Genomic DNA, 17,355 nt, shown 5'->3' with positions numbered 1-17,355 from the left:
GCCTTTTGACTGAGTCCAAACTTCACAGAATAAATCCTTTTATTAAGGAGATTTGTTCTGTGAAGTTTGGATTCAGTCAAAGGGTCACACTTGAGGACCTAGAAGGCCATATGTGACCTTGAGGCTGTAGATTTCCTACCCCTGGGGTAGTAGAATATACTATTTTTTTGCAATTGCTCTGGAACCCTGTGAGCTCATGTGTGAGGGAAATTCCTCATATGAAAAGTCCCTCTATCTGCAACAAATTTGTAACTTGTAGTCTTAGAGAGCTGCCTTGAGCACTAAAAGGTTAAGTGATTTGCCATTGGTTATACAGCTTTTATATATTAATGTCATAATAAAACCAAATTAGGAATTTATTTCAAAGTTACAAAATTTTGGAAGTAAATCAAATTATATTCCTCACATCAAGTTATTTTACTAAAGTAAACAAATACCTAAAAAGCTTAAGAATAATGACAAGGAGGGGCAGCTAGGTGGCACAGTGGACAGACCACCAGTCCTAGAATCAGGAGAACCTGAGTTCAAATCCAGCCTTAGATACTTACTAGCTATGTGACCCTAGACAAGTCACTTAACCCCAAATACATAAAAAAAGAATAATGACAAGTATTAGAAGATGAATATGAAGCTGACTGAACATGTGTCAGTTATAAAATGTATAATAGAAGTTAACAGAAAATTTGTTATTAATTTTTAATAAACAAGTATTTATTGTCTCTCTCTTGCACCTCCTCCTATTGAGAAGAAAAACTAATAAAAAAAAAATACAGTCAAACAAAATAAATTCTCACGTTGGCCATGCCCAAAATTGGCCATGTCTCACATTGGCCATGTCTCACATTGGCCATGTCTCACATTGGCCGTGTCTCATGCAGCCAGAGTCCATCAAATTTGTGTCAAGAGGTGAGCAGTATCCTTCATCAGCAATCCTCTAGAATTCTGGTTGTACACTGTACTGATCAGAGCTCTTTAGTCTTTGAAAGTTCTTTGCTTTTATAACATTGTTGTCCCCCAGAGCCTTCCCAGTCCCAAGGTCAGTCCTCTCCCCAATACTCCACTCTACCTCTGGCTATTTATTGTTACCACCCTAGAATTGAGCTAGAAGACAACTTAAAAAGATAAAGAAGGGATGATGTAAGGTCATGGAATTCGATACTTCAGAATCTCAGAAGAACCTCTGAGTTGAGAACATCTGCCACAGCATGGAAGTTATTTTTCTGAATACTTGATGATGCTTATGATGATTAGACACGCTCTCTCATTCTGTAACATGGCTCAGTATTACCTAACAAGCAAGAGTTATATTCATCTTGAATGGCGTCAATCTGAATTGAAAATGTTGCCATCACTGGCAGTTTGTTTTTTTTAAATTAATTTTCTGGTACTGCTACTGTTAGGTCTAGGAAGGTTTTTGATTTTCCGTTTTCATTATCTTTCTTTTCTTTTGTGCTGGTGGGCTAAGACGGCTCCTCTGTTATTTTTGCTTCTCAGTCATTACACAAAGCCTAGGTGTGTACACACAAGATCCAGAGTGAGGTAGTGTCTCACCTCATCTATGGCCTTCTGGAGTGTCTAGAGCCCAGGTTTACCTTGCTGTTTTTGTATAATTTGTGTTCTTAGTTCAGGTCACCTTATTCTGTATCAGTTCATATTCAAGGGTGGGGAACCTGAGGTCTCGAGGTCACATGTAGCCTTCTAGGTCCTTGGGTATGGCCCTTTAACTGAATCTAAACTTCACAGAACAAATCCTCTTAATGAAAGGATTTGTTCCATAAAACCTGGACTCAGTCAAAGGGCTGCACTTGAGGACCTAGAGGGCCACATGTGGTTCCCCACCACTGAATACACTGAAAACAAGATTTCTTTTGCAATAATATTCTATTACTTTCATATACCATGATCTGCCTGTTCAGCCATTCCCCAACTGATAGATACCCACCCCTTTAGCCTTCAGTTCTCTACTACAACAACAAAAAAAGCTGCCTTAAACATTTCTGTGCACATGGGTCTTTTACTTCTTTCTTTGATCTCTTTTGGATTTAGGCACAGCAACGGTCTTGCGGGGTCATAGAGGACATGCACAGTTTACTGCTTTGGGGACACAGTTCCAAACTGCTTCCCAGAAGGGCCAGAGAATGTCACAGTTCCGCTGAGCATTATCATGTTCCTCCTTTCTTTCTCCTCTTCCTTTCCATAGCCACGCCAACAACTGTCATTTTCATTTTTAGTCACTTTTGCCAATTTGATCAGTATGAAGTCACACTTGTTTTAAATTATATTTCTTAAATTATTAATGATTTGGAGCACTTTTTCAAATAGTTGTTATCTTGGATTTCTTCCTTTCAGAAACTGCCTGTTCTATCTTTGGACCATTTATCTATTGGAAAATGGTCCTGTCCCTGACATACCTCCTCAGCCTTGAAATCCCAACCTAATGCCCAAGTCACAAGAGCTTCCAGACTGTCTTCCTAGCTGATACTCCAAAAACTCCTTGTTCGACCACAGTGGAATGTGGTCGAAATCTTTAGGAAAAGAAAATGTGATGGCAGAAAACAGATGCATGCAAAGCATTCTGCTAAGCTTAAAGCACCATAAAAATGACAGTCATTATTTTTAATGCAAATGGTCAATGGATGGTTTAGTTTCATTGGTAAGAGCACTGCTTAAGAAGCCAAGTTCAATAAAACTGTACATACTCATTTGACCCAGCAATACCACTTCTAGGTCTGTATCCCAGAGATCATAACAATGGGAAAAGGACCCACATGTACAAAAATATTTACAGCAGCTCTTTTTTGCGGTGGCCAAGAATTGAAAATTGAGGGGATGCCCATCAATTAAGGAACGGCTGAACAAGTTGTGGTATATGAATGGAATGGACTACTTTTGTTCCATAAAAAATAATGAGCAGGTGGACTTCAGGAAAAACCTGGAAAGACTTATATGAATTAATGTTGAGCGAAGTGAGCAGAACCAGGAGAACATTGTACACAGTTACGGCAACATTGTGCAATGACTAACTTTGCTAGACGTAGGTCTTCTCAGCAACGCAAGGATCTAAGACAACTCCCAAAGACTCTTGATGGAAAATGCTATCCACATTCAGAGAAAGAACTATAGAGTCGACCAAAGTATACTATTTGCTCTCTTTTTCTGTTGTTTTGCTTCATTTCTTCTTTCTTGTGGTTCCTCACATTGGTTCTAATTCTTCTTTACAACATGACTAAGGTGAAAATATGTTCAAATTGAATGTATATGTAGAGCCTATATTAGATTGTATGCCGTCTTGGAAGGGGGAAGGGAGTGAGAGGACATTTAAAACTCAAAATCTCATGGAAGTGAACGTTGAAAACTAAAAATAAATAATAATTGTTTTTTTAAAAAAAAGAAGCCAAGTTCATATATTTAATCTCTGCTTGTGCCAATTAGTTTTTATCTGTTCTCTAGTCACTTTTCTAGCAAAAATGTACCCAAAGAAGAAGAAAATTAGAATACGAAACAGTTAAATGTACCACTAATACAACAAATACTCCAAGGAAATATTCCAAAGTAATGCCACTTTCATTTGGGACATTAAGATAATATTGAGATAGGAATGATCATGATCAAAAAGTAAAACATTGATCTCTTAGTGAAATGTGATCTACTTCCTCAAGAGCACTACTAATACATAGAAAATCAGCTTTAGTATAAGTCTGCAGTTTTTAGCATGAGTCTACATTTTAGCCTAGAGAAGTGATAGTAATAAAAATAATAGTAATTAATGGAAAACAAGAAATAACAAAGATGGGAAAAATTTTGCTTTGTCTCGCTAATGATATTAGAAAAAAGTGAAAACGATTGTAGATCAAAGCAGGAGAAAGAATAAATACAAAGAAAAATTTGAAAATATGAAGAAATATTAAATTATATATAACAGTATATAATGTGTAAATTATAAATTAGATATAAAGACTAAGCCTATAATGTTCTTATTGAGGAAACTGAGGATGTTTTCACCTGGAAACATTGGACATATGAACAGGAACACACATGACGACTAGGTAGGTACGTAGGCAGCTAGAGAGACAGAATTGCAGTGGATAGAGTGCTGGGCCTGGAGTCAGAAAGACTTCTTTGTGAGTTCAAATCTGGCCTCACACACTTACTAGCTGTGAGACTCTAGGCAAGTCACTTAAAGAATTCCTCTGAGAGATGAAAGAATAGGTCTTGACAAAAATACTCAAACTATTCATTTACCTACATTTTAGGTAATAGAGTAGATAGCTCAGGATATAGAAGGGGAAAAATGAAATAGCCCCCAACCTCAAGAAATTTACATTCTATTGAAAGAGACAACATGTACATATACCCACATAGGTGGTACCCTGAATAGAGTTCTGGAGTTGGATTCAGAAAGACGTGAGTTCAAATTCTGCCTCAGATACTAACTGTATGACCCTAGAAAATTCACGGTCAGTCTCAGTTTCCTCATTTGTAAAATGTGGATAATATAAGCACCTATATCACAGGGTTGTTATGAGGATCAAATGAAAATATATGTAAAGTACTTTGCAAACCTTAAGGCATTACATGTTCACTACTACCACCACCACCACCACCGCTACTACTACCACAACTATTTCTATTTGGTTTGGTTCAGTTTTCTCTAGAGACAGGAGGAGAGAATAGCTTCTGAAAGCCCTTTCTCAGTCCAGGGAAACAATTTACTATCTGTCCAATTTGTCTGGACACAGCTAACCCCGGTTTCCAGAGTCTTCATAAGAGTTGCTTGTCACTATGTACTCAAGCTTCAAGCAAGCAACAAGCATTTATTTAGTTCTTACTATTAGTCAAACATCATGCTAGGTACTGAGGATATAGAGAAAAAAGGCAAACAGTTCTTGCTCTCAAGGAGCTTACATTTAATTGGAGGAGACTGACTACATGTACCTATATGTCAGCATATGGGTGGAGCAGTAGACAGAGTGTTACTTGGAGTTAGGAAGACCTGAAATGAAATCAATCTACAAATATCTCCTAACTGTATGACCTTGGGCAAGTCACTTAAATTCTGTCCACCTCAGTTTACTCTATTTGTAAAATTGGAATAATAATCATAGCACTTACCTCCCAGAGTCATCGTGGGAATAAAACGAGACAATATTTGAAAAACACCAGAAAGCTTAAAGAGCTATATAAACGCTAACTATCATTATACCACAAAATAAAGACAAAATGTTTTCTCATAGGAGCGATGGCATCAGTTGGGTGGTGGGGTAGAGACAGGATCAGGAAAAACCTGATGTAAAAGGTTTTGCTTGAAATGAGCTTGGAAGGAAACTAGACATTCTAAGAAATGAAGGCAGAGAGGAGAGCCTTCTGGGCATGTCTACCAGCACAGGAGATGGAGCGTAGTGTGAGAACTGCAGGAATGCCCTGTTTGACTGGATCATGTAGTACAGAAGGGGAGAAATGGAGATGGAGTTTGAAAAGGAAAATTGGGGTTAAGTTGTAATGGACATTAAATGCTGAATAGTGTAGGGTGTATTTGTAAGGAGTCACTGAAATTTATCTAGGGCTGGGGTAACATGGTGCCTTAGTAACGTCATCTTGGACTGGAGTGGAGAAAGGCTTGAGCCAGGAAGACAAGAAGCAATTGCAATTGCCCAGGTCAAAGGTGATGAGAACGAGGTGATATCGAGTAGGTTGGGATGGTGGGATGGTGGGATTACAGAGAAAGGGGTGGATGTAAATTCAATTTCCTTCTTTTCAACAATAACTTAAGTGCCTATATATGTCACAATGCTACATATTGGAAATACAAAGATAAAAAGCATAACAGTCCCTGATTCAAGTAGTTTATAATCTGATAGGTGACCAAGGTCATAAAAAAGGAAAAATCACTGGTTTGAGAGAACCTAGATTCAAACTCTCCTTATTTGTGTTGCACAAGTCATATCTTCGGAGGATCTCAGTTTCCTCATCTGTAAAATTAGGGGTGGGACTAGATGGTCTCCGAGGCCCTTTTTTGGCTCAAAATCTATGATCTTGATTCCTATATAAGAAATGTTAATCCTAAAAGAGATGTTACTAAAAGAAAATTTCATGGAAATACCAGAGCTGCTAATCACAGTCAAGAACAAAAGCTATTTACAAAATTTGCTTTAAGGATAATTATTTAAAGTTTTCCTCTCAGTAGTTTGATGCTATCCAGACTTCAGGGAGCCGACTTTCCTCCAGAAAAGTGTTTAATATCAGAATTAACATTTTGGAAATCCCTCAGGCAGATGGTCCTTTGGTTGGGAAACTGGTAGTTCCACCCTCAGCAAGGCTGAACATACTACACTATGTTCCATCATCTTGTAAACGTTTGTATAAATACTTCCAGGGTGACACCTGAGAGAATGAATTGGCCAATAGCCCTGGAATTTTGCTTCACCTTTCTTTCTCAGAGATCTGTCAGGAACCAGTCCAGTTTGAAATTTCCCTGAAATGACCTGGGAAAATCATTTATCTGGGAAGACAAGGGAACACTGCAACACATTGCAGTTTTATTTTTAAAATTACTATGAAAAATGTTTCAGCTTGCACTCAAAATGCAAACAATGAGCCAGCTAGTCTAAACCTTACATGTCAACCTCATGGCCTAGCTTTCACAGCTGGCTGCTCAAGAGAATACCAAGACTAGGCTAATCAGGGAATGAAAATGGAGGGAAGGAAAATGTATGAGGACTGGGATTAGATTTTTGTGGATGCGTAATCAATGGCTATTCAATGTCATTACTGGCAATTTCCTGCTTCCCTGGGAGAGCCAGGAGCCAGATTTCATCATCCCCACACTTGGTCCAAATTTTACACTTTTGACTGTGGTTTGTCCACACCAGAAGCACCTTATTGTCTGTTTCTTCCCTGGGTTTGGGGGGCAGCATGAACCTAGGTATTCATTCAGCTAAACTTAACCTTAACTAGACTTGAGAAAAATTGGTTGTTTTTTATTCCATTCTTAATAAACAAGAAAAGATTTTAAAAGATCCTATCCTTTTGATTCTAAGAATAGCAAGCATCCTCCATGTCTCAGAAAGAGAGGGAAGAAGTGCAATGGTTTATTCCATAGGTCAAATTCCATTCTAACATTATGCTCTTTCTAAATCTTTTTGTTGTTTCAAATACTGATCAAAGCAAAAATTAGGGTTTAGAAATCTTAAGGTATACAACCTTTTATTGCATTCATAAGGTTGCAATGGGATTTGACCTATACCTTGCTTTTAATGTTATTTAACTATTCATCCTGAAGCAGGGACGTGACATATTCTTCCACTGGTTTTAAAAAAAGGTTTTCCGGAAGGTTGATCAGACAGTGTATTATTCTGATCATTCTGGAATCTGAGTTTCAATTTGGGTTCTGCCCTTACCGTCCTATGACTTCAGGAAATCACTTCATCTTCTAGCTCTCATTTTTCTTATCCCTAAAATAGTCACCCTACAGGGATATTCTCTTATTCATCTTTGATGTGGTATCACTTTCTTCTTGAAAAAGTGACTTGAAGGAAATTGACATTAATATGAGGACACAAATAGCCTTAACTTGCTGCTTAGAGGTAGAGAGGGGAGTTAAGAACTAATTGGGGGAGAAGGGTAGTATAGTAGAACGACAATGAGCAATATATAATTGAGCTACAAGAAATGACAGAAGGGATGGATACAGGGAAATCTGGGCAGACTTGTATAAACTGATGAAGAGTGAAGCAAGGAGAACCAGAACGATATATGTGACTTCAACATTGTAAAAGAAAACAGCTTTGAAAGAACTCTGATCAATTCAACGAGCAATGATGGCTACAGAAGACTAAAGATGAAACATGCTTCCCACGACTTGGCAAAGAGGCAATGGAATGGGAGATTCAGAATGAGGCATACACTTTTAGACAGGACCAATGTGTCAATCTGTGTTGCTCATCTACACTTGGTTGTTAAAAGGGAAAGCTTTTACTTATTTGGGGCGGATGGGTGGAGCTGTGGTGGGGAATGATATAGATGCCAAAAAGGGGGGAGGAGAGAAAAGACTGTTCTTGAAGCAGTTTAAAAATACACAGAAGAAAACAGAAGGAAGTGCAGATGGGGACACAGATAAGCAGGACAATGTTGGTACTAGTACATTAAATTTAATGTCTTGTAACCCTGCATTGCCATGGAGATGAGACGTACTCAAGCAGATGTTATTCAAAGACCACCAGTTACTGACATTTCCATACAGACTCCTAGGACTGTTTTATGAAGATTTCTGGGAGGAGCTGGCAGAATGGCAGCTGAGAACTTAAGTTCAAGTTATGAAGATGGTCCTCCATCTTGGGGTCATGCTCACAAACAAGGGTTGAGCAGGCACTGAATACCCAGGCATGTGTGCTTCAGTCCTCCCCTTGTGAGACTATTGTTACCACTTCCACCAAAAAGTGTCATGCTATGATTGGTGGATAGAAATAGAGTTGATATGACAAAGGAGAAGGGTCATGGTTGGTGTGCAGAGAACATTCCTTCCTCCCCAATTCTCTCCCAAGAGTAGCAGCAACTCCCATTATTCTACTTGCCCAGAGTTTTCTTTGTTGAGTGATTAATGATATCAATACAGGTATAGGTTTGGGGAAGGACTGGTGTGCAGACAGACAGACAGAGGCATTTCACTTCAGTTCAAGACACAAAAAGGTAGCATAGATAGTATTTCACCCCAGGTGTCATAAATGGACTAGAGGCACATAGTTCTCTTAAACCAGCTAAAGTTTTAGATGGAGAGACTTCAAGCGGAAATCAAAAATCTAATGTGAATTAAAAGTCCTAGATGGAAGAAATATAAACTCTTGCAACAAAGGTGAGCCAAAGAACACAGGAATAGGGAGGGACTCATTGACCAAGAATATGTCACATGTTGGCCCCAGTGGATCTTTTACCCATGTTTACATGTGGTCCTTACTGGACATAACCTGACCCTGCCCAGTCTTTTCTTGAGAACTGTAACTCAGAACTACTCTTGTATATGTAGATCCTGTAGATCATCTAAGACTGGTGATAACCTTTACCCTATGCAGTTTTCCTATGTGCTCACTGAAGGGGCAAATCAGCTGAAATATATGTATTACATATGGGAGTCCCATACTGGAGTTTTAGACAACAGTAGGGCAATTCAAGCTAAACTTACAAGAAAAATCCCCTTTTTGAGCTTTAAATATACTTTTTAAAAAGAATCTACACATAATAGAAATATGAGATTTCACTGACAAGCCTCTTTCTGGTCTTTGCATCTGGAAATGTTCATATTAATTATGGTTTGTCAAGTTCGCAATTTTAAGAAAAGAAAATTTGGGAAAAAAATAAAAGAAATTAAAGAGCACTTGGAGTGGGGCCAAAAGATCTGTATTATAATCTTCACCCTACTGTTAAACATATATGTGACCCTGGGCAAGTCAGTCACAGCTATCTCATAAAACAAAGAAGGGGCTTGGACTAGATGATTTCAAAAGTTCCTTTCTATTCGGCACTTTGAAATCTCAGTTGCTATTGCTGCCACAAAAGACAGAATACTAAAATTTCAAAGTTGGAAAGCACTTCAGCAAAAATCTAATCCAACCTCAGTTTTACCTAAAATATAACTGACAATCATCCAACCACTGCTCAGATACCAACCTCTAGATAAAATTGAGGCATGCTGGTAACTAACTGGCTATGAGAATGAATGTTTCTAAACAATGTTTATTTCACCTACTTTGGTTTGGCAGAATGGTTAAGGTACATCTGCATATGCACATGGAGTTAGGGGATAGACTCACATAAGGGAATTGGCAAAGAGTATCAGATCCCTATGCTGGTTTAAAAATGTCTCTCCTCACAAAGTCTATTAATTAGGGATTCATTGGAGTTAATAAACTCTTATTCAGGGATGAAAATAACCGAGTAATATCTTTTAGTAATTCATACTGTAGTGTCAATTACTTCAATCAGAACATTTAGCTGGAACTCAATAAATGGGTATTCTGATTGGGATGAAAAGAGGAGGATAATTTTAGAGTATGAGGTTCTTGGAAGATAGCATGCATTGGTGAAGTCAGATGTACTAAGGACTGGCAGTATAAGGGAGGAAAAAGGAGGGAAGAAAATGTGCATGAGTTGATCGGGCGAAAGTAGGCCAGTTCTTTTTCAGGTGAAACCATGAGAGGTAATATGATGCAGTGGAAACATGTTGGATTTTAAGTCAGAGACTGGAATCAAACCTCATCTCTGCCTGTGAGACCTTGGGCAAGTCACTGAACTCCTACGGGCCTCAAAATGAGGAGTTTGGATTAGATTGCCCCTTTTAGCTCTAAAGCTATAATCCCAGGATCCCCCTAACCACCTTCCTTAGGACCTTTATTATGAATACTTGGGGATCACAGTATCATAAAATATTAGAACTGGAAAGAATTTGGGAGATCTGCTTCAATCTCTTCATTCTATACAAAGGAAATGGAGGTCAAAGGAAGTTAAAGGAATTGCTCAAGATCATACCGACAGTGGCAAAGGTAGGTCCCAAATTCAGCTTCAAGTTCAGTGCTTTTTCTACTACACACTATGCTGGAATCCTTCACTTATGCAGGACCATCACTGTCACTATACCCTAAGTTCTCAAACTTTCAGTTCTCAGGACCCCTTTATACCCTTATAAATTACTGAGAATCCTCTACCCCACAAAACTTTTATGTGCTTTATAGCTATCAATATTTACAATATTAGAAATTAAAATATCTTAGTATTATTATGTAAAGTTTTGACTTCCCATACCCCTTGAAAGGGTTTCAGGGGCCAACAGGGTGGCTGAACCTCACTTATCTGGTGCATTCAGTGATGTGCTGGAGCCAGTTCCAAACCAGTGGCCAATTGTCAAATTTTTAGTGTAAGCATTTACAGCTCAGAAATCAGCAAACGCTACAAATTAAACTTACTGCTTTATTGAGAGCCTAGACTCCAGACCTAAGAGAGTCATGGAAAAAATAGGAATGATACAGATTAAACTTAAAAGTATATTATAGTGGTGGTGGTGTTTTTTGGTGGTGGTTTTTTTTTTTTAAGTGAGCCAGTTAAATCTTTACCAGCACATTCATGACTGCACCACACAAGTGCATGTGCCTCCTGTAGAGTACTTACTTGTATGACCATGTAGAAATGCATTCCTTTTAAAAATCAGAGTATATTTACATATATTGTTATTTGTTTTTAGTCCGAGACTACTCTTTTGAGGTACCCAGTATCATCATATCATCATGATTTCCAAAAGGCTGTTAGACATATTTGCAACTAGTGGATAAAATAAGGTAAAATAACATAGATATGTCCTACTCCCATCCCTACTTGAAATCAGAATCATTCTTAAAACGATCACATTCAAGGGATTTCTTTAAACCCCAGTGTATGCTTTTTTAGCTCTTAATTCCAAAATGGGAATGGTCTAAGACTTGTTTAAGGGAGAAGAGATGCTAATATTTATCTCACTTTTTTCTTAAACTACAGGACAGTAGAGGTGCCATGAAAGAATGTGACTATGAGAGAAGGAACTCATTGCCACCACTAGTTAGAAAAAAAATCTGAAAAACCCTTACTACAAACACAAAAAATACAACCCTTCCCTCATCCCCACATAGATGCAGCAGGGAAAAAAAACTGGGTACAAGTGAATAGAAAAGCTTAAAGAAAAAGAAATTTGATATTTTTCCTTGATGGAAGTAATATATGAGCAGAAAAGATCCACAGCCAGGTTCATCCTTAATAAAGTTCTGGTACTACTGCTGCTATGCTGAAGAGAAAGAAAACTTCAATTGGTTCTCTAAGGTAATCTATCTATACAACTGTTAACATAAAAAACAGTTCTGCTCTCTCCCACCAAAGGACAGTTTGTACTCCAGGATCATCTTCTCTTATAATCCCACCGTATTTGAAATACTTTACTTCCCACACTTTCATCCTTATCACTTTTTTCTTCTACCTTTTAAAATCCACCCAGGTCTCAAAGTAATGGCAAAGTCATCATGAGCCTTGCCTTTTTTCAGCTACTGTCTCCACCCCCCACCCCCACCCCCCATACACATACACTTTTTTTTGATGACCCGTTTTAAATGGGCAAATCTGTAGTAGCCTCCATTTCCTCATCATCAATTTGACTAAATATTTATAAATGGCCTACTTGGAGCACATAGAAAAAAAAAATGCAGTTTTTGCCCTCAAAGATCTTACAGTCTACTAGTTTACTTTCCTTCCATCTAGTTCCTATTTTTAATACTGCACTGAAATTACCTTAAGGTCTGATTTCTCCCTTGACCAAATCTTGATATCATTTTTAGTTCTCTGTTACCTTTAACTACTAATTGCAGCTCTCCTTTATCATTAGTAAACCATTTCTTCCTTGATAGTAACTGTAGTTTCCTTTATTTTCTCCTTTTGTTCCCTCCAGGCCTCCAGTGAACTGTTAATCAGGTTTGTCTTGGGTCCAACAATCATAGTTATTTAAAGGTATTTCTTTCTGTACTCATGTACCTTCCATTACCTCCTTTAGCAGGGAGGCTCCCAAATCTTCAACTCCAGTCCTACTTTCATGTGAATGTCCTATATAACATGAAAAATAGAGCTTTTCCCTTTCCCTTTCCTAAGGAAATCCATTACCCCTTCTTGTAAGTATTTTCACTACTCTTGATTTTTCAGGTTCAAAGCCATGAGGTAATTTTTAAAAAGTCTTCCCCCAATTCATCAATAAATCTTGCTTGTTTCCCCTACAGTCTCTCTTAAATCCATTTCTTCTGTGGCCACAATTTAGATTTGTCAACGTAACCTGAATTCTTCCCATAAGCCTCCTATACTTACCTCCATGTTACCCTTGACTGATTCCTCTTACATATAATAGCAACCTTTTAAAAGGCAGTTTTGCTCATGCCACCAGTCTTTTTTTGATTAGGACTGCAACTCCTATGTCACTGCCTACGCTTCAATCACTTCTGCCACACGATTCACCTTCACAACTCCCTCAATAGCTAGAGCCCAACAGGAGCTCATCTCTTGCCAAATTGGATCTTCCACCTTGTTCCAAGTCCACATCAGCACCTTTACAACTTCCTCCCTCAACTTAAACAGCCACAGCTGCTCCAAATTTATCTTCTTCACAAAACCTCCTGACACTGATTCCTTCTGGATATAATCAATGTAGCAAATCCCCATCAGCAGACTGGGCCACTGATTTTGCAGCTGGCTAGCTAGCAACAGGTCAATTCGAGAGTTGGTGGCACAGGGAGATGTTGTCAGGAAACTGACTATGGTATCCAGGTCTTGACAATTTTCATGGCAAGAACCAAGACATAACACATTTGTTGGGATGCTGCTCAGAACTCTGTGAACGTTTTCTACAAACGCTCTCACTGCTTTTCAAAATTAGCACCAAATCAGCCTTTAGTCATTGTCTAAACACTTGGTTCCTCTTTAAGGATGAGTAAATACTGCCAATGATAAAAAATTATCTATTGCTTTCAAAGGCAAGTCAGTATTTTTACACTACTGGGCAGAATGTAAGTGTTGCCTTTGCAAAGTGACCTAAAAATCAAGGCGCACAATTTTTATGCACCACAAAGGACCATAACTTACAGTAGCAATTTCCTTTAAGAGTATAAGAGTGGAGATGTTATTGAAGAGAGGACTTCTATTGGAAAGAGGGAGAAGAGGTTAGAAAGCTAGTAATTTAAGTGATGGTGATGCTTTAAAAGAGTCAATGCAACTTTTAAAAAATACATCAAAGTTCAGAAGGGGGGCAGAAAAATGGGGCAGTTTTGTTATTACCATGTTAAATGTTCATTTTTCATTTAATTCATAATAAAAAATTTTTTTTAATGCTGCCAGACTTAAATTCAGAGCACATACCTAAATCAACCTTTAGAGGCAACAAATATGGCTGAAAGATATATAATAGTGCAAGAACACAACTTTGCTCTGTGATGTTAATTATGAAGGCACATGTTCTTTCATTCAGCTAGCAGGACCCCCATCATTTGTGTGCACTGATTAACGAAATAATGTTTATAAAATTTGAAATGGCCATTTTTCATATGCAGATGGGAAATCTTGAAAAATCTTTTTGCATGCTTAGTTACAACTATTTGTTCTCTACTTTGTGTGAGGTACTTTTCAAGTATTCTGTCTCTCTTTGGATCGTTAAATAATATATGCAAATTGCTTTGCAAACCTTAAAGAGCCTTTATAAATACAAACTATTAATTGGATCATTAATTTGAAGAAAGGGACAATATCTATTTCCTTTGACATTCTACCATCCCACTACAATCTGCTGAAAATAGTTTGTGCTCAGTGAATATTAGCTAAGAAAAACCCAAAAAACGTTAATGAGTACATATTGTTTTCAGCTAGCATTTGATATTTTGCAAGCCAAATTGATAGTTGTTAGCCTTTGGGGTTGAAGCAAAGAAACACAGACATTCATCTGCAATGCCCATCCATATCAATCTCTGTCACTTAAGCTCCATTTCAGACTTAACTCTTCCCACACAGTTATACCTCAATGTAGTCATGAAAAAGGAAAAAAAATAATTAGGAGAAAAAAGGGTTTTGGGGACATCTAGGCCAATGCAAAAACCTAATCAGCACACTATACTAAGCATTGTCAAAAAATTTATTTCCCTCTCCCTTTGACTCATGGTATGATTTCTGGGTAAACAAGAAATCATTCTGTCCTCAGTATCCATCACCTTTTAGCTATAAATGCTTAAGAGATTAGTTTATGTGTCACACTTACCTTATGATGATTTTATGAAAAGCAACCAGAAAGCACATGGTGCATTTCAAAAGAAGGGAAAAGAAAGGAAACACCAATAATAAAAATCTTACGGGTAAGGGAAGGAGTTAAAAGGTCAATTAATTGGAATCCTACTATTCAATCATTCCCAACCATTTCCTTCATCTACTTTGTACTATGGAGAGTGATTAAAAGCAGATGTTAGCAATACAGAAAAATTCAAGATAGAAAAGACACACTGTAGGACCAAATGTACAAGGAATTCTTAAAAACATGTTATCGATTTTTATTTGAACAAAATTAATAAGTGGCTAGTTGCTTCTTTTAAAATGTCTATAATATGAGCATCTATTAGCTAAATCTTGGAAATAATTTTTAAAATTATTCAGCCCACAAAAATCTCCATTCATCATGCACCTGCTTCCCTTTATAGATTATTAGTAAAGGAAGCTGTAAGAGGTAGAAAGGATTAAAAGAGCACAAACATATGCCTGCTAACAAACCATTTACCAATACAGATTCTTGTGAAAATATCCACCTCTGAACCTATAATCCAAAAAAAGTCAAAGCCTAGTTATCATTAGGACTGTCCTGGATATTTAGGACAATGATTTTCCTCATAGTTCTTAGAAATAAAATTCCAAATGATGTAGGTCACTATTGATTGCCAGAAATAATCACCTCAAAGAGTCCCTTCTAGAAGAAGTCATGGTATAAAGATGACCTGGATTTCAGTCCTCCACATGCCTCTGCCAAGCAAGGTGGGTGACCCTGGGCAAAAATGACTTCTCATTCCCCAGGCAACCTTCTACATAGTTACAGGCAAGCAGGCCATCTGCATCAGTGGATGAATGATTAAATCACAGGTACATACAAGAGCTACTTCAAATCATACCCATTTAATTAGAAAGCACTGATAAAACTTTCCAAGGAGTTATCCCTTTGAAGACAATTTCTCTTGACTGCCTCTTGTGGGTGAATAGAAGATTCTTTACTCTTACTTGTTCAGTAAGCCATGCCACTGGAACTGGATAGAAGTATATGGGTAGACAGACAAGGATGGCTTCAGTGATTCAATATTTAAGTGTCTCGTACTAATGAACTTAGCTCTCATTTGGATAACTAAAGGTACTTAATCTGAGTTAGGATACAAGTCTGACCAGCATCAAACCACCATGAGATACCCTGAATTAGACTTCTGAAAGCTTGCTCATCTTACACGCATTATTAGTTTTCAGTGTCAAAACAAACACTGGTGCTGAAAGCCTGTTTTCCAGTAGCCCAGAAAACATATGGCAGCACATTTAGCAGTCTGTATTTTCAAGTGTTAAGTTTCTTAAATCTTAATATCACAGAGAGGTAGGGCTAACTCATTTTACAGAAAGAGGCAACAATTTCACTGATTTACCCAAGGCCCCGTTGACCCCTTGTAACAGCATGAATACATTTTACAAGTACTAATTCCAATATAGTTTTGTGTTGGTTTAAAAAACAAAGTAAACAAGTTCACAACTCTATCACTGTTTTCATTGGACCAATGCAAATCTATGATGACAAAGTTTTAATTGGGATTAATATTTTCCATATGCAAGGTATCCAAACTTCATGTCTTAGAATACTTTTAAGGGCAAGATCAAACATTTTAGAAAAAGTACAGTACAAATATAAAAGAAAACCAAGGCCAGCTGGTCAATTCCACCCTCTAATGTATCACAGGATGGAGCTATGATTCTGAAGATCTGTGCAATAATATCCAAGTTGGAAATATCCTTTTCAATGGGGCACAAGGCTGAAAGTGCAACAGCAAGAGATTTGAATATCTCTAGCTAATCCACAGCTAGACAGAAACCAGGCAGATTCCTTCCTGATATCAGGAACACCTGAGTTCTGCCTAATATCATCTTGTTCAATGGTATAACATTATTCGTCCCGCCAAACACTCAGTGATGTAAGTGGGTTAAGGAAGATTTGGTATTTGAGGGTTCTCTATGTGACCTCAGTAGTAAAGATGGATGATTTCTGCTTAAAGTTGCTGAAGATCTTGATGGTCAGATATGTTGATTTCCAGGGGGGATAGCAAGAACTGAGCCCCTGCCCAAACGGTCTTCTTTAATTTCTTGATTTCATAATTCTTTTATATGCTGAAGATTTAATTACCATTCTAACAAATGGAAATATAAATCAACACTTGACTGATCATCACAATTGTTTGAAACCCATATGCTAAATATAAACAAAAATGGAAAAAAAAAACCCAAAGATCATCAAGTTTTGTGTTTTATTTAAGATTTTAGTTTTAATTCTGAAGAAAGAGGTACATTTCCTTGTTTTTAGTTTTAGCGTCAGGTTATAACCATGTTTATGTTTCCTTTTTTCCTGTCTTTTCAATACTGCACAAATGTCCAGAAACTACAGGGTTAAGTAAAAGCTGCAGGCAGAGGAGGTCAAAGGTTTCGCTCCTGATGGTGATCATATGGCCCCAATGCAGTGCTATCCCAGAGTGCCCTAGTCAGGTGAATTTAACTTTAAAAAAAAAAAAAAAAAAAGGAAAAAAAAGAGAG

At 37.6% G+C, this 17,355-nt stretch overlaps 1 protein-coding gene across 4 annotated transcripts in view; it reads right to left on the bottom strand.

Moving 5' to 3' along the window:
* Nucleotides 1–17,355, bottom strand: part of CNOT4 (CCR4-NOT transcription complex subunit 4) — a 293,416-nt gene that overhangs the window by 86,790 nt on the left and 189,271 nt on the right. For 3 of the 4 annotated variants that reach the window (XM_072652636.1, XM_072652637.1, XM_072652640.1), the window contains one exon: nt 17,056–17,355. This exon is cut by the window's right edge and continues 1,241 nt beyond it. The exons of the other annotated variant lie outside the window; for it this stretch is intronic. The gene's annotated coding sequence lies outside the window, so the exon portion shown is untranslated. Of the gene's footprint in view, nt 1–17,055 lie in introns of those variants that run through there. 4 annotated transcript variants of the gene reach the window in all.

The sequence above is a fragment of the Notamacropus eugenii genome, chromosome 3 (genome assembly GCF_028372415.1).
Source record: "Notamacropus eugenii isolate mMacEug1 chromosome 3, mMacEug1.pri_v2, whole genome shotgun sequence".
Classification (NCBI taxonomy): domain Eukaryota; kingdom Metazoa; phylum Chordata; class Mammalia; order Diprotodontia; family Macropodidae; genus Notamacropus; species Notamacropus eugenii.
This window is presented reverse-complemented; position numbering and strand designations above follow the sequence as displayed.